This window comes from Pithys albifrons, chromosome 1 (assembly GCF_047495875.1).
Source record: "Pithys albifrons albifrons isolate INPA30051 chromosome 1, PitAlb_v1, whole genome shotgun sequence".
Lineage (NCBI taxonomy): Eukaryota > Metazoa > Chordata > Aves > Passeriformes > Thamnophilidae > Pithys > Pithys albifrons.
The window spans coordinates 120648408-120665650 of record NC_092458.1 but is presented as its reverse complement, the minus strand read 5'-3'; the positions used below and the strand labels follow the sequence as shown (position 1 = coordinate 120665650).

Below are 17243 nucleotides of genomic sequence, written 5' to 3'. Positions count from 1 at the left end.
CAAATTGGTCAACACATGGTGGCTTATGGAGGGAGCTTTCTTATTTAGCCTGTGCTGTGGCACATGGCACCTTGTCATGGTGACTAATATCTTCAAATTAGGATGATTTCTCAAGTCTGCTAATGGCTATATCTGCATCAGAACCAAGATTTTGTGTTTTCAAATAAAATTTTCTGTTTTAGACAAGGATGAACATGAAAGCTCAACTGATTATTTAATCCAGGGCCTACAGAAATGTTTTCAGTAAGAAACCACCTCATCTCCCACTTCAAGCTACTGTGAAAACATGTCTTTTCCCAGTTCAGACATGGAGTGCCTGTCACTACAGTGCTGATGAGACCCTGATGGACAAGGGAGACTTGTGAAGGTTGATGTCACCTTTTTGTGCCATCCAATCCACGTCCTCCTAGATGGAGATCTCCAATTGGGAAATTCACTTAGTTTTTCCTCAGAGAAATAGATATCCATGTCTTTATTTTTTTTTAGAAAAGTACGACTGTCTGGTTAGATGATGTTTTTATAAATGGGGCCATTTCTATCCTGCAGACTCAGACTAGAAATGGAAGTCACATAATATATACTGGAGTGCTGTGCAACCAGAACTGGACCCAGCATTTTCAAAATAGGTCAACTAATGGTTCACAAACACTGGCTGCTGGCTCTTTGGGCACCAGACTCCAGAGGAAGGTAGAAATTGCTAGTAAAGCACAAACACTTTAAGGTGAATACACCTTCAATGTATGAAAAATGGGCTCAAAGCTGATGCTGGATGGCAAATCTGAAATTGACTTATTCATCCAACTTCCATGTATAGTTTCCAGCTGCAGCTCTGGAGGTATAGTCAATATGTAGTCATCTAACTACTTTCTTGATAGATATAACAAAGTAATTAGCTGCCTAAGCTCTATCAGATATGTTTGTCTTCATGTGCCCACAAAACTGCTCCGGTGAATCTCCAAATATGAACTTGGAATCGACCTCAGGCCTCAACACTGTGTCCACAACCAAACCAAGGCAAAGGCAGCTGCTGTGTCAAAACTTCAACAGACTTCCTTTGTCAAAGGCAAACTGGCTTTTGGGTCCTAATCATTGTTATCAAGTTCCAGGTCGTTCCCAGTGGTTGAGATGCAGCTCTCCCACAAGGCATCACTCACTCTTACCATGTTGGTTTCAACACGAGATGTTGTACATCTCATGCCCTGACTTATCTTTGTACATGTTGTCTATGAATAATTCAGGACGTCTCCAGACAAGTTTAGAGTTTCATTCCAAGTGAATAAGCACCCGCAACAAATTCGATGCAAAAGTGTAGCAACAGACTGCATAGCTCGTGTAGAGCAAGAAAGGTTTCCATGGACACACTTTTGCTCTGTTCGGAGGTTTTGAGAGAGAAATACAGCATGAGTGTGACAGGTTAAGGACGTAAGAGAAGACAGACTGTTCCAGAGAGTTGCATGCATCAGTCATATTCAACTGGTCAGTGGGCAGGTGTGTTTAATGAGTGTTGGAGGCAGGTGGTGGTTTAAAAACTGTGTAGGTTGCCCATGGCTGCAGCCTGAGGCTGGTCCAAGCTTTGCCGACGTGCTGTGCCAATTAATCACTATTGGTGTGATGACTCACAAACCTCCACCTGTGACATGCACTGCACCCCTGACATTGCAGCTGTGCCAGATGCTCAGCACTCAGGTGCCAGCTCACACTGTGCAGGACATGTGCTCATGCAGACAGACCTGTACACACACATCCTTTGGGAGTGTAGACACTTTGTTATAATTTTGCATTGTTGCTGGGTATATAGTTTGCTGAAATTATCTTTTTTTAAGTCAGAAATTGTACCAACCAGTTCAGAGGATTTTGCTAGAAACAAGCAGAATTCTTGTGACAATGTGTTTGGCAAGGATAACACTCAGCAGATTTCAAGGACATTTTGACAGGAAACTTTAAGATACGTTGTCAGTGTTATAACAAGAAAGAATATTCTCCCATTAACATGTATCTAGATTTTCTCCTTGATTGTTCCGTTAATGATCCCAGCCTTGTTAGCTGCTATCAGGGAAGATCCAACAGCTAGAGACCTGAGAAGAAGAAGATGAAGAATCATGGATTTCTAAATTAGAAAAGTTCAAAGGTAGAAACAGGTAATAAGGAAATGAAAAGAAAAATCTTTCTGATCACCTTCCAAACTCTAGGGGGAAATAAAGAAATCTGCTGTGGATAGGAGGTACTCTCTGTTCAGCCCTTCAGGTCAAAGGGTTTTATGAACTTTTCTTCATTTAAGAGAGAAAATAAAATTACTACAGTTTTAGGAATAAGGGGAAAAGCCCTGAATGGGGTACTTGTGTCCTTGTTGGCCTTAATCAGTGGGGAAGAGAATGCAGTTCTTTCGGCAGAATGACTTGACCCTGTCAGATCTTGTCATACTGAAATTAATTGATTGTTCCTGTTATACTTCCCCTTGTACTATCTGAATAGCTGAAAGCTGGGCCAGTTGTATCAGTGGATTTGTGAATTTGTTGGGGTTCAAGGTTTGGACTTTTAAAATCTTTTGTTCACATGTTTTTCAACACAGATTATTTCTTCATTCCAATGTTTTCTGCAACTTCTGTGAGCAGGGGTTGTCTCCTGCTATATTATATCCTCCTTCTGGTATGAGAGGTCCTGCACTGGGGTGCCTCTCTTGCACAGAGCATATCTTTTCATTTTTACAACCAGCTTCTAAAGGTCTTGGTTATCTTTTATCTGTTATTTAGCAAAGGAATCTCCAGCAAAGAATCCTACAAGTCTTTCCAGTTATTTGCCAAACTAATTGCAAAAAGTCTCATTAATTTCTTTGGGGCAATTACTACGTAGTGAATAATGCAGTAAGTCACTCCAAGCTCCTGTGTAACGTTTTCTTGCTCTATGGATTGTTTTCTAGCATGCCTGCAGCAGATCTGTTTATGTTGTTTTCACTTCGTAATTTTGTGCATGAAGAACTACAATAAACATAATTAACACCAAATTTCCCTCTCTCTCTTTCTATATTTCTTCTCATGACTCTTCCCTTCTCCTAATCTTCTTCCTTCTCCTGCTTCTTTTCTCTCAAATTTAGTGTTTTTTTCATATGTTTTCTGCTTTGTCTTTTGCTTCTTCTCCCTTCCCAATTCCCTTCTGCCTTTTTTCATATTCCATGTGTTTTCAGAGACCTCAAAGGGCCTACACTTAGTATAAGCTGGAGATTCCAGAGATGACAAGTTTGTGGGTAGATGCCAACAAGATTTGAAGCTGAAACAATCATAAACAAAGATCTACAAACTCTTACAAAACTGGCTTGTATAGACTCATACCTGTGAATGACATATGAGCAGACTGTCTACATTGCTTGGATTTTCCATTTAAGGTGATCAAATATCATCTTTCCACCATTCATCCAGCTGTCTTATTTTGTATCAATCAGAACTTTTCTTTTTAAGGAGATAGTTGTTATAATGTGGAAAGCAGAGATGGATTTTATTTCCTGAAATGTCCTTTCTGCATCTGAGTTAGTGAATGCAGCCCTTCTGTTAGGGGTCAAGACTTTAGAGCTCTCCAGGCTTTGCTTCTGGATGACCATGGTCACCTGCCTTCCCATCTACAACATGGAGATATTGAGTTCTTTGTGAATTACTTGGAGCTGTATATGAGTCAAAGTTCTTTACTGTAAAGGATTCTTTATTCTTTTATTTACACTGAGAAAACCCTAAACAGTTCTTGATGAGTGTTCAGTCCTTGCACCTAAAGCAGGTGAGGGCCGACCACTGGGATGAGAAAGGTGAAGTTTCCCATAAAATTTAGCAGTTCACCTGAAGAGTATGCAGAAGCTGATGAGCATTACCCGGTGGGATGTTTTTAATTACTTCTTCCTCTGCATCTCAGGAAACGCTATCACATCTCATTATGCAGTTTCTGCTCAGTAAGTGGGAATAATTGGCTACTGGAATGACACTGCTTTATATAGGCACTGTCCATGATGCTATGACACAAAGTTTCTTAGAGAGAGATGACATCCTGACTATACTGAACACTACTATCATTTTGAATTTTTCTATCTTTTTTTTAAGGGTCCCTGTGGCACTAGCTTAGAAATTTTGTTTGGCCAGTGGTAAGAACTGTAGGATTTGGTTTTTAATGAACATGATACAAATTTCACCTTGCCATCTTTCAGAAACATCATACTCAAAGTTTCAGGAAAATGCTCCTGCTCAGCATAGATTTTATCCTTATAAATCCTGTCCTGACAGACATAATGAAACATAGATTAATGCTGTCATGCTAAAATGTTCTCTCATGCACCTTTGCTAAGTTTGCACTAAGAAAAAATGTCTCAGTGTGTAGAACGGGATTATATTTTGTTCTTACAAATTCTGCATAGCTTCCAAGTTGCTTTTAGTGTCATTTACCAATGAAAGAAAGGAAGGTTAGTGTTTTCCCCACACCCTCACTCCCATGCTTGCTGCTATTACAAAATACCCCAGATGAAGAAATAAATCTAACAACCAATTCCCAATAGCCACTTAGGCAGTTAGTGGCTACAGAGGGGAAAGTGTTACCTGTTCTATGTTAAGAGGAAGGACAGGCAGTTGTTAGGCTGCCTGCAGCAGGCAATGAGGAGCAGCTTGGGCAGAAGCTTCCATTCCTCGTGAACAGCAGTTCCTGACACTGAGCATCAACTTTCCCTTCTTTGGAGAGACAATCAGACCGATGGGTATGATATCTGTGATAGAGGAGGGTGGTATTTTATGAACTGTTAATAGAGTAGGTCACAGAGAAAGCTTGTTCCTTCATCCAGGTACTCAGGCAGTGTTGGAGAGACCTTTGTAAATGTCCATGTACCTGAGTGGTCCCATTTGGAGAAAAGAGCATGGCTTTCCAACAGACTGTATATAATTGTGGGTAAATCAAGACAGTTAAAGAAAGATATAAGCAGCCCAGTAGGACACGTCTTTTTGTGGTTTTGTGGTCTCTAGAGGAATGCAACCTTAGAAAGAAACCTTTTTAGTCCAGTAGTCCACTTACAAGTATTTTCCTTCATATTTTCCTAAAGGATTAATTTGTTCAGTTAGACACTCAACCTCTCTACTCCTTATGGATACATTCAGTTCTATGTCCCACAACATCACTAAGTACAGCTTAGTCTGACTGACTGTCAGAGGACAAGGATGAAGATGAATTAACCATAGGGGCTCTCAGACACATTTGTGAGAAGGACTCAGAAGTCCTTAAAGTCCATGAAGACAGCTGGGAGAATTAAATCCTTTGTTTGTCAACAGCTGAAATGGGCCCACTTACAGGAATTACTACCAAAATATGCCTTTCTTCTTCAAGTCCTGAGTATCTGCACTTGTAATTGCATGACATGGGTGGCTCAATGTAAATACAGATGCCACTTCCTCTTTAACTCTGCAGGTATTTAAAGACTCTTCTAGGACTAAATATGGTAGCAATCTTCCCCTGACAAACTTTTCTACACATTTAATTCAAAGGTTCCTTGCTCACCAGAAGGAAAGAGATAGGGCTTGATCCAGATTTTGTGGAAAATTTTTGGGCTCTAGGTTTTCCCTCTGCAGACAGACTTCTCCTTGACTTTGCTGGCTCAGGCTCCTGGAGACCACGTGCATGTGAGTTTTAAGGGGGATGCTTCTTGTAGATCCCCAATCCAAACCAGGGTTGAGGCAGCCTACAGAGGTGACCCAGGTTGGATCTCATGCTGCACCAAGGGCAGGGCAGCTCCCTGTTTCCATTTAATTGTGTGACCGTTAGCCAGGGCTCATGTCTGCTTCCTGTCTCACCCCACAAAGAGAAAATGTGTGCCAAAATGCTTCCTGTTTTTCACTGCCAGCTGAGTCGTGTGCTCAGGGTGAAGCTCATTAAGGCAGTGTGTGGCATTATAAAAAGGCAACCTCCAATAGTGGAAACAATCATGTTTCAGCATCCTACTCCTGAGTGGACTCAAGTGGAAATCAGGCTGGGGAGCACAATCAGTCCAGAAACAAAAACTGAAAGAGGGAAGGCAGTCACACTTAGCAATTTAAACACACCAGGGAAAGTGGGATTGTATTCCATACAGACAGTGTAATTGTTTTTCACTTCAAAGTAGGAAAAAGAGCCTTATAGGAACACCTAATGGTAGAAAATTGCTTATACTCAGAGGGGTTTGTCTTCTTCCTCATAGTATGAAGGGGTTGTCCATTTTGGCAACCCTTTTCTGGCTGATAGTGCCAACACACATTATAAAACATTATCTTGTTAATTAACCTTCTAAAAAAGAAACCATTTCTTGACAAAAGCACGCATCTGTGTCTTTACCACACTTTTCTGTATTTTATATTCCTCAGCTGTGATGTTTCTCCCTCTCTTTGTCTCACCTACCTTTTCCCTAAGCCCTTTCAGTCTAAATTGTTTGAATAATGCTGAGCATTTTGTCCTATAAGGACTTATTTTTCTTTCAGAGCAGGTTACAGGGCTGTTATGTCGAACTCCAATCTCACAGTGGAATACAAGACAAAGAAAAACTGCCTGATGTTTCAGTCTCTCTCCTTTCTTGGTGGTTAAAATAAGATTTCATAATAATGTTTATGTTTAGAATTTCTGCAGTAATAAGCAGATTGGTATCAGTGTGTATGTAATAAGTTTAAAGGGCTGTTAATAGACAGTTGGATGGCTTAGGAATTTAAAACCTTCATTACTATGTCATCAGTTCAAAGTCATCTCAGTTTACCAGGGATCCCTGATAGCATCAGTCTATCCTTCCCAGATGAAGAAGGTATGCTTGTCCAAACTTGGAATTGCAATTCCACAGAAAAGGCAGGAATTCCAATCTTTTCATTCCACAATTCATTCCTACAAAACATCACTTTGGAAAATGGTATTTGATCTGCTTTTTAAGTTTTCAGTGCTCATTTTAAAATTTTATTTGGCCAGCAAAACATTCATCAACAGCCAGGATTAAAAATATGCCAAAAAGTAAAATGATGTAACAATAAAATATAATAAATAACAATTTTTCTTAAGGAATGGATTCTGAAAATACATATTATAGTTATGGTCAAGAAAGGACATATCCTATAATAATGTGTTGTTTGGGTTATTTTCTCAAAAGGAAATGAATATGAAAGGTTCTATTTTGATTTTTTTCGTAGGAAAATACATCTGATGAAGCTGTTGTATAAAAATTTGGTTAATGTGTTTTGAATGTCCTTCTGATTTTCTATGTATACAAACTCTACAAAGAGGGGAATAGGAGGTTACTTCAAATATTCTGTTTAGGATGTCCTAATAATTTTCTAGTGACCTTGGAGTCACCTTGAAGTGACCACAGCCACCAGTTGTGATCTTGCAAAAAGGACTATGACAAAAAAGGAAGGAAAGGAAGGAATTCAGGAAGGAAAGAATTCAGGATTTGGGAAGGAAGGGAAGGAAGGAAGGGAAGGAAGGGAAGGAAGGGAAGGAAGGAAGGGAAGGAAGGGAAGGAAGGAAGGGAAGGAAGGAAGGGAAGGAAGGAAGGGAAGGAAGGGAAGGAAGGGAAGGAAGGGAAGGAAGGAAGGGAAGGAAGGAAGGGAAGGAAGGGAAGGAAGGGAAGGAAGGGAAGGAAGGGAAGGAAGGGAAGGAAGGGAAGGAAGGGAAGGAAGGAAGGAAGGAAGGAAGGAAGGAAGGAAGGAAGGAAGGAAGGAAGGAAGGAAGGAAGGAAGGAAGGAAGGAAGGAAGGAAGGAAGGAAGGAAGGAAGGAAGGAAAAGGAAAAAGGGAAAATAAAAATAAAATAAAAAGGGAAATAAAGAGAAAAAAGAAGAAAAAGAAAAAGCAGAAAGAAAAGAGCAAAGAAGATACAACACATTGTTTCTTTGACAGTGTATATACATGTTAACTTGTCTGTTAAACTATATTTTCCCCTTTCAAACGCTCCATAATGAGAGAGTGGGTCTTTAAAAACACACAGTTGTAGGTTTTAGATATTTTCCTGATGAGATCCACCAAGTAAGGCCAGAAGGCTAAAATGTAACTTAGTATTTGCCTGCCCATTTCTTCCATCTGAGAAAAAGTGAAAATCTGCTAGTGATTCGTTTCTGCCTTCTAAATACAAGTGAGAAGTTCAGAGGTCCCAATTCTTTCCTTGTCCCTTAAAATTCACTTTGTGTTTATCTGTGTTGCTCTACCAAGGGAGGATTTTCTTAATTGGATTCTGGTGGCAAGAATGGATAAGATAATGGTGTGGTAAGTCCAGTTCTCAGCTGGTAAAATGCTCAGGACATTGGTTGTACTTAACCCTACATTAAATAAGGAGAAAAGTTCATCATCTCTTTGACTTTGCCAATGTCAGTAGGAAAGTAAGTGTCAATCTAATGTAAGTAATAAAGAATGAGGCAACTTTCCTAGACCTCAAAATTTGAATGTGGAAATCTCCACATTCATTCCTGGGGAAAAAAAAAAGTCTATTGCTTTATCACTTTCTTAATTGAATATTTCTTAAGCTATGACATTTTCCTCTGGTGCCATGTTTTTTCAGCATTCTGACTATGAATCCTTTATCATCCACAAAGTAGGGGTCAGAAAAAAGTCAGTAAGTTAAGAAGGTTCATATATGCTCTTGAGTCATCTATACACATAAATAGTTGTGAAAAAAAATAAAAATATTTGGACATACACAAAGCAAAAAATTGCACTTGCAGTCACTGAGAAGTAGAAGAATCTTGAATATGGGTATCTGGAAATTACATATTCAGTCTAAACCACTTTCCCATAAGCAACTGAACAAGTGAATTTAAATGATACAGGATTGCTTCGTGACACTTTTTAAAGCAGGTAAATTGTTTTTCACTTCAGGGTACCTGCAAAAGCCAGAAAAAATCAGGATTTCATGCACAAAACATGATATGGTCCTACTTCCCTGCGGTGAGAAATCTTACATCTTTTTGAGCAGGTGTGGACAGAGACACTTTTTGCTTTAGAAAAACTCTTGTTTAAAGAATATCATTGAAGAAAATTGCTTGCTAATATTCTTTCAAAAGAAAAATATAATATGAAATTACTCCATTCCAACATCAGATTGTAGTGTCCTATTTTTTCTTCTATATTTTTCTGAGCTACAATAATGACGTATATTTCCTGGATTGGTATCTGACATCAGACTCATCTATATACTCTGAATACCAGGGAAATCTGATGGGTTTTGGTCATCTTTCGACATTCCTCTGTATCCTGTGGCTGGAATCAGGCTTTGTCTTTTCCCTGGTAACACATCTGACAGCAACAGGCACATGCTGACCTGCATGTTTCTATGGGCAAACTGCCCTTTATTTGGAAAGCTTTGTCCCATTGTGTAGAGAGATCTTTTGGCAGTTATTATTATTATAATTCCTTTTTTTTTTTTTTAGAAACAGAAAACTCTCCACACCTTTTCTACAAAATTGCAATTTCAGTGTGTCCAGTAAAGTACTCACATTTTTTATCATCTGAGTACCTGAATCAAAACATTCTTCTGCAGATGGTTATGTAGTTTATAGTCATATGTGCACACACATGGACACACAGAAATATGTGATCATATTCATATTAAAGGTGAATCGTGAGACATATAAGAAGAAATTACTCCCTTTCCCAGTGATTTTAACCAGGTGCAAAAAGGAAAGAAAACCATTGTCTCATTGACTACATCACATCAGTGGCAAATGTAGGTGAATAGTAATAGATCCCTCAAGTTAAGGTGCTACATCTCCAATGATATGGCACATCAAACTGAAGGGAATAATTTAAAGAATGGCTACTTCTCTTCTTTGGCAAAGCCAGTAGTCACTTGTTACTGAACTCTGACTTCCCTTGCAGCAGGAGACAGCTTCCAGGTGAGATTATGATTAGGTGTAAAATAATGCCCCATCACGAATTTCAAAGAGAGATAGTGTGAGGGGGCATATTATCTTCCACAGTGCAGAATGCTGCCTTTCCAGGTCAGTGTAGCTTTCATGGAAAATCCCGGCTTTAACTTCAAATTAACTTCTTGGGTCAAGACTTTCAAATTTTCAGACTGGCACCTGCACATGTAGCTCCAAGGCCAGAGACACTGAGTGACAGAGATGTTGGAGTCAGTGAGAGTTACATGCATTAACTTCTTTGGAAATTAAGCTTGTTCCTCTCTATCCTTCAAAAGCATGCACATGTGCTGGATGTTAGTGGGGCAGCCTCCATGTGTACAGTGAAATACACAAATCTTTGCAGGATTGAGTCAGCTATTTCGTGATGTGCTTGTCTTGATCTTGACTTGAAACCAGTGAGGCTTAAGAATACTGTCTTGCTTCATGTCAGAGACAAGGTGAAAAAATACTGAAGTTAGTGCTTATACTGAAGAAATATCTGAGTAATCTCAGGATAAGGTAAAATAGTTTAAGCAACCAAATATCATAGCCTAACTATGAGTCATAGTTTTCTAGTTCAGTGTCTTAGAACTTAAAAATGGCTACAACTTCATGAGAAAACCAGCTGAAATTGCAGATGGTGTAACTTAGAGAATTCTTCTGTGACAAGGAGGTGATATTTTCTAGACTGCAGCATCGTTTCACTTGCTTGTTATTTGGAGATGCCCATAGCTGAGCAGTCTGAGTCAGTGAGACACAGCAGTACCCCAGGGAAGCTTTTATTTCCAAAGGAGCTGAGTAGTGATTTGAAATCATTGTGAATGCCTGAGTATCTCTGAACTTGTTCTCAAAGCTTCATGAGAGCAAACTGGAAGATCAAAGGAAGGCTGAACTGGAAATGAGTTATGATGTCACTTGACATGTGCATTAAGAGAAGATGACACTGTGGCATCAGCTCAAACTCAACTCAGTTTACCAGAGATCTTTGATAGCATCACTGTCCTTCCCAGATGAAAGAGGTATGCTTGTCCAAATTTGGGATTGCAATTCCACAGAAAAGGCAGGAATCACAAACTTTTCATTCCACAGTTTCCTACAAAACCGTGTTTTTGCAAAATGGTCTTTGGTCCATTTTTTAAATTTTCAGTGCTCATTTTAAAATTTTATTTGGCCTGTAAAACATTCATAAACTGCCAAGATCAAAAATATCCCCAAAAGTAAAATGATACAACAATAAAATATAATAGATAACCATTTTTCTGAATAAATACATTCTGAAAATATATTTCACAGTTATGGACAAGAAAGAACATATCCTGTGAAAATGTGTCATTTCAGGTATTCTCTCAAACTGAAATTATTATGAGATATTCTATTTTGATTTTTTCATAGGAAAATATGTCTGTTGAAGCACCCTAGTAAAACAGATCAAAACTCCAGTGCCACAGACAGTACAAAATCTTTTGGTGATTTCCATCACACCTATTTCTCACTCATAAATCCCTTCTAGAGCAGAGAACTTGAATGGCCTCAGTGGAGGACCTGCCTTACTGGGTGCAGCAATGGACTCATGTCACTGCTAAAATGACAGGGGCAAGCCAGGCCTTGGGTAATTTTATGGTAGAAGTTCTTTTGTACCTTCCTTTCTCAATTTGGTTTTTAGCTCTACACAACCAGGAAATTCAGCACTCTCTGTATCTTTATATATCTATATAGTTTATATGTGTATGTATATGTATACTACAGTTTGTTTTGATGGCTATAGTACCATGTGCTTGAGAATCTTAGCTGTCAGCAAGAGGAGTTTCTTGCATGGAATTCTTGTGCAAAGGGAATTTTCATGAGCTTTTGGTATGAACAAAGCGTTCCTTAAATCCCTGCTATGCAGACTGAGAGCACAAGGGAAGAATACACTCTATGTTAAAATTATTTCTCTTCACAAAGTGAAAGCTTGGCTTTGGTAACCAAAGGAATGGTTTATTCAAAAGCAACCTAGTGAAAAATGGATGAAATTTTGAGTTTCCCGTAGCCAAGTCTCTTTGTCTCAAGGACATCCTTTAGCCTTAAGTAGTAATTACAGAAAGGAGTTTGCAGTGATTGTTTCAATGTCTCTGCAACAGAAAGTATATATCACAACATGTTTCATGAAATGCTCCTTGGGTATTGTTTGGAAGTTAACTTTGCAATATAAAGGTAAAAGTTCCCCTCCTGTTTGAAGAGTTTCATGAAAAAAAAAAAATGGATCGCCCACTGACAGTTTCAAAGACCAATTATAACAATATCACACTTTTGTTTGTTTATAGTAAGGCTCTTGTCTAAACTTGAAGATTCAGGGCTGTTTTGCCCTGGAGTAGCTTTGTTGGCATCGTTCATAATCTTTTAAATTCCAAGCTAAATTTTGGAGGACAGTCAATGTATTACTTCATAGGAAAGCTATTATTTCATACAAATAATTAGCACTCCATTCTGCAGGATGGGGAACATGAGGCTTAATGCTGAGCTGCTGCTAGGAATGCTAACTGTGGTTTTCATAATTTGCCATCCAAAGTGCAATAAACTGTGGGCTTGGGCTGCCTGAAACCTCGTGCCCAGGTGTTTGGGCTGCTCACTGAATGAGTGCTCTGCAGAAGAAAAGCAGTGGAAGCACTTTTGTGCATATGGATGTCTGTCCTCCCCGACAGCAGGTACATCTGCAGAAAAGGCAGTTTGCAGAACTGAAAATAGCTGCTGTGTAATTCCTCTCTGTGTGGAGCATTAGTGCTTGTGAAGTGACCAGACTGCAGGCACTTGCCCAACGTCCTCCTGTCCATAGCAGTGTCACTGTGATTTTTGTCCATTCCTAAAGAAACAGATCCTAAAATGTTAAAATGTTAAAATGTTGATGAAGAAGGTAAGGAGAAAGCAGATTTTTTTTTACATGCCATGCTTTTCAGGTTGTCAAACCACAGATACCTGTTCTGATCACACTTACAGAGTCTTCTCGTAATCCTGACTAAAAATTTTTCATCTGTTTTCTGATTTAATCAGTCATAAAGATGTAGGGATTTCAGTGCTGTAAGGTTGCTATTATCTATATAATACAGCCTGGATATCTTTATAGATGATTAATTCTAGTATAAACCCTTTACCGCAACACCCACACAACTCATATGTGAGATACCAATAGTGTTGGACTCTCCCAGAACACAGGAGGCTGTTGTATAAAGAATCCAGTACACAAACTTAAAATATTGAAAAGACAGTGCACTGTTGGTTATGGAGTTGTCAGCAGTCATAGCAACCTGGAGAAAAATTAAGCCATATTTGGCACTGCATCTCTGACATTAAGAAAATGTGATTATTTCTAATGGCAGGCTATGAAAACAGTTTTCATTCCAGGACTTTTCAGCATGCTCCCAGGAGTTTGGAGTGTCTCAGAAATTACATTTTCACATGAATTGTGGAGTTCATTTAGGAGAGTCTAAAGTTCAGGCCACAGGTATTTGCACAAGACCTCAAAAGTCAGCAAATACACTTGTGAGAGGACAGGTAAAATGAACACTTCAATGTTGATCTGAATTTACCCAACATCAGATATTTTCACAAATCTGTTTAATTAGTCTCTCTAATTTTTTTTATTTTATTTTATTTTCCTCTGATTGGAATATTTTGGTAAAAGAATGGAGTCAGTGTGGAGTCTCAACAGCTACTAACTGTTCTGGAGAACAGAGGCCCAGGAGTCTACACCTATGAATGCTAAACCTTTGTATGAACACTGTGGCCATATCACGTTTCTTCCTGAACAGGCATGTTTTGAGAGAAAATAAAAGAGAAACACTTCATTGAAGAATTTCCAAATTAAATACTCCTCCCTTTAAGCCACTGGAATTGAATGCTAGGCATATAGTTTTAATGCCAGAAAGGACTATTCAGGATCATCTTGCCTGACAAAAGCCATAGATATTTATCAGACTGGTTTCTTCCTTGAGCCTCTCACTGTTGCTAGGGTACACAGGTCCAACTTCAAGGCTTCACCTGAGAAGGAATCCAGTGTACTCTTGAACAAGTGATTTGGTTGGAGATCTGGACTGTCAGGAGTGCATGCCTTTGCTCCTGAATGCAGTTAGCATAGCTGCCAAGTGTTGGATCTTGCTCTATACTTTTCCATTAGTTTAAAAAGCCCTCTGTTATCAGAGGTATTTACAGATCATGTTCAGATCCTTTTTTACCTTTCTGGGGATAAGCTAAACAGGCTGAAGTCCAGGAGTCATAAAACTCCCCCTCCAAAAAACGTAAACTTTAGATTGTTGCTCCCTCTGAAAGGTGACTGTCAAAACAGTACTGTGGAGTTGCATGATTATGGTTTTAATGGTTTCTATATAAAGAGCTTTGGTTTACCAGTTAAAATACAGTGTGACTGCCTGCCAGACCTTGCAGTTTTATCACAGCCTCCGAGGGAGGTTGAGATTTTTGCATCCTCTCTGTCATCACAAGCAGTAAACAGATTAAATCAGAGCAGGGATTGAAGATTATGTTGAGGTCCACAGTCTACCTCCCTTCCCTTAGAGGAAAGGGATCACACATCCAGTGAGATCAAGTCACCTCATGCCATGTCATGTGACTTGGAAGTTGCTCGGTCCCCCATCCCCTGTGTGCCTTCTTGCCCCACCCACTCCATCAAGAGCCGTGTCCAGTCCATCATCTTTGCTGGATCCCCATGTGGTGGTGGCATCATCAATGCCTTTCCTTGGGCTGGCAGCAAATGTCACATTATCCCGTGAGCTGAGTGGGTGTCACTGTTAACGAGTCCCAAGATGGAGCAGACATCTGAGCCCACTCCTTCAGCCATGCCAGCACTCTCCTGCAAATACCAAGCAAAACAGTATGCTGCTCTCCAAAAAAATAATTCAAATGTCCCTTCATGAAAAAAACAGCAGGTTTGTTCAGTGAGAGGATTTTACTGTTAAACAGTCGGATTTTTTTCACAGCAATGCTGTCTTTTGAGGCAAAGAAGACTTTTTTTTCTTTTCCCCACTTGTTGCAGTTGGTGGGTGTAAGTAGAAACAAAATTCCATACTGTAAAGATAGGAGTTACTAAAATAGTGGATTAGATCGGTGACTGTAAGGAGGAAAACCTAAATACAGAATGAGGGAAAGAAAAAGGGAAGAAGAAATTAAGAAAAAACAACAAATGTTTGAGGAAAGAATACGGAGTGTTTCCTATTAGTAGCTTTTCTCACTACTTCTTCCAATTCAAATCTTTCCTTTAGGGGTAGGCACCAATCCAGCAACTATATGAAGCAAGTAATTAGTGCTATGTATGGAAATAGTGTCAATGCCTTAAGTGACTGCAGTTAAGATCAGATTCCTTTTTGTCTATGATATACATGTAGAACTATATTTCCCATGATGGAACATTTCTTTTACAATTTAATTGCCTTTTTTTATTATGAAGAGGATTTGTACTCAGAGAGCTACAAAAGGCCATAGGGCTCCAATAGCACTTGGAAACACAGTCAGATCTGCAATGGGAAGTAAAGAGATGAATTAAATGATCCCCAAATTTTTTTCAAGCCTGAAACACGAGCTATGGCTGTCTTTTGACAAGTTAACTTCTCCCTAAATACAGCCACACTGACAAATAGGTAAACCTCAGACTACACCCATTGCTGAGGAGATCCAGGCTCTTGTGTTAGAGATGCACCTGCAAGACTCAGAGATGCAGAACAAACACCTCCAGTTGGCTTCTAGCAGGTGGGGGCTGAATGCAAGGTCTGGGAAACTCTTTGTAATTCCTGGATTTCCAGGGTAACAGGTGCAAGACAGCTCCTACTGGTCTCTAAAAAACTAAGTAAAGACAGTAATATCTCCCTAAAGGCATTAACCTTCTTCCTAAAATGCTGGGAATTCAGACTGCAATGTTCTAGGCTGGGTGTCACAACCATCTTTCCTCTGCCTGATGTTTTCACCATATGAGAAAGAGACTTTCAAATACATTTCACAAGCTGTGTTCTTTCCATTACCATTAATGATATTTAATTCTTGAAGATATATGTATGTTTGAATATTTGTTATAAATAAGCCTGCATTATAGAGTCCATTTTAAAATGCAAATCATCTCTAAAAAAGGAATTTAATACAGACCTTATGCAATATTTATCAATTAAAACTAGTTCCAGGGATTCATAGTTGCATAATGATTTATAAATAAAAAATAATACTGGAGGATATGTTTCATTTAAACTATTTTATTTTCTTTAGATCCAGTTATATCTAATATTTTTGTAGTTAAATTGAAACCCTGCTCCATAATTTACATCTGCGAACATAAGCTTACATCCAATTCAATTTTATCAATTTAAACAGATGCAAACTATATTCTGCAGATTCATAGGTACATTTTATTTATGGGATTTCTTATAATTATTAGTTAATTTTGTTTTAATGCCAGTATGGATAGTCATTAGCAATCTTCCATCATGACTAAAGTGTCCTTGTAAAGAAATCAAGAATGGTATGAATTCTTTAAGAAGACCAAAGAGACTCATTTTTAGGATTCTATCTCTGAGGGATCTCTTCCTACTCCAGCGAGTGCATTGCCACCATTGATATTTATATACATTATTTTCTGAAGACCATGAATATTTGTGTTAAGTGTTGTCCAGACCTGACCCTACCTAGACTGTGAGATCCAACACAATTCCCCTGTCAGGCTGCACTGGTTCAAAAGAAAACATCAGTTTTTTTCCTCTGCTGGTGTCTCATATGTTGGGTTATGTAACCAGTCTAAACTGAAACAAAGCCTTCATAGGATTCAACAGGTTTACCCTCCTGTACATATGAATTGAAAAGTTACTATTTAATAGTAGTTTGGGGTTTTTTTTTCCAGAAAGAAAACATTTGTATGTTAATATTGACATGTTGTAGTCACAAAATATTTGAAACTTCATGAGCTTGCAGAGGATTACAGTGTTTCAAAAGCATCTACAGATTCAGAATTTTGTCCTGGTGTTGTTGTGTAGCTCAGTTTACCCTGATTTCCTGTATCTTTCTGTTGCTTCTTGTCTCAATCTTACACTGAAATAGTCTTCAGGCAAAGACCAGATTTTGTTTCTGACATTGTGCCCAGAGTAGGATATTCTTGCCCCATGAAGCCTTGATGATGAATATAATCATAGCAAAAGGCCATTGTAATAATCTGTTTAGGTTTTGTGTAGTAACACAGGTCTGAAGACTTGGAAGATATTCTTGTTTGAATTACAATGAATCTTTAGGGGAAAAAAACCCTCCAATTTTGATTGAAATATTTGCAGTGGAAGAAAATCCATCACAATCCTCTGCAACTGATAACTATGAATTATCAACACTTATATCAATCATTATCATTTCCTTAAAACAACCAC

General features: G+C 38.7%; 1 long non-coding RNA gene across 3 annotated transcripts in view; it reads left to right on the top strand.

Moving 5' to 3' along the window:
* Nucleotides 1–17243, top strand: part of LOC139676745 (uncharacterized) — a 147004-nt gene that overhangs the window by 82861 nt on the left and 46900 nt on the right. Inside the window, exon 3 of one of the 3 annotated variants that reach the window (XR_011698720.1) lies at nucleotides 8837–8933. The exons of the other annotated variants lie outside the window; for them this stretch is intronic. This is a non-coding gene — a long non-coding RNA (uncharacterized lncRNA). The remainder of the gene's footprint in view (nucleotides 1–8836; nucleotides 8934–17243) is intronic. 3 annotated transcript variants of the gene reach the window in all.